We start from the raw sequence: 1,232 nt of genomic DNA, 5'->3' as shown, positions 1-1,232 counted from the left end.
AACACAATCGTAAGAACCATAAACGGTAAAGGGTTAATTGTGTGACATATGGTTGTCTAGGTATACACAAAGCTCGACGATTCAAATATATTGCATCTAGCGATTGACTGAGTATATCCGACATATGTTCACTACAAAAAGTCCAAGGGGAAACCTACTTATTCAGATGCAATTAATTCTTGTTTGTAAAGTACACATATTTGTCCGTTTCTTTGTCTTGGAGTCATTCCCCATTCATGCGGGGGATTGTTAGGTTTTAAAAGGTGTAAATGGAAAATGAAGAGTTGCGACTTTTATGAAGAGTTGTGACTTTTATGAAAGGTGGTGACCTTTCCGAAAGATTGTGACTTTTTCAAAGGTTTGTGAACTTTCCGGTAAGGTCACAATAAGAACATTTTCACACTAACCCTTTGTTTTCTATAAATTGCGGAATTTCCTCTCCTTTTAAAAATAGAATTTTTCTGGACTTCTTCTACTACTAAATCTAGTATTCTAAGTGTACTTTACTGCCGTTGAGTGGTTCGCTGACACCAGTGTTTTGGGTATCAATACACTGGTGATGGAGATCATTCTATCCTGGGAGGACATATTCCAAATCAACCTCGGATACTAGAAGGGAATAATTTCCTTAAGGGGACACTGTGCATTCAGTGGGCTTGATCTTCTTTCTGTTTTTCCAGATTCTGGTATGTGTTACAGATTTTAAATTTGTGAATTAATTTATAATCTTCTGTTCTTCACTGGTTCATTAAACGTTGGTAACTTCATGTTTCTGCAAAGTTTGTTGGAATCAGTAAGATTCTTTAAACACAGATTGACAACAATTCTTCTTTAAGGAAAAATATTTCGTATATTTTTTCTAATCTGTTTCTGATTCTAGTTTCTCTACTAATTTTAATTTTCTAGTTGTGAAAATGTTCTTAAACTTTATCGTGTCTTACCAAGTTCTTCAAAGTTTTGTTCTAAGTATCTTAGGAATACAAGACAAAAACATCTTCTATATATATGAAAATATAGAATAAAAAAACTTTAACTTTAGCTTGAGAACCAAAACACCCATCAGCCGTTTTGGGCATAGGCTGGAGGGATACTTATGCATTTTCCCTTTTTTTTATATATACTCCGTCTCCATCAAGGTCAATGGGTACTCAAGCACCCAATGCCGTATACGTATACATAAATCCGCCCCTATATATGTATATATATATATATTTATATATATATATATATAT

Source organism: Solanum tuberosum, unplaced genomic scaffold, assembly GCF_000226075.1.
Source record: "Solanum tuberosum cultivar DM 1-3 516 R44 unplaced genomic scaffold, SolTub_3.0 scf00021, whole genome shotgun sequence".
Classification (NCBI taxonomy): domain Eukaryota; kingdom Viridiplantae; phylum Streptophyta; class Magnoliopsida; order Solanales; family Solanaceae; genus Solanum; species Solanum tuberosum.
This window is presented reverse-complemented; position numbering follows the sequence as displayed.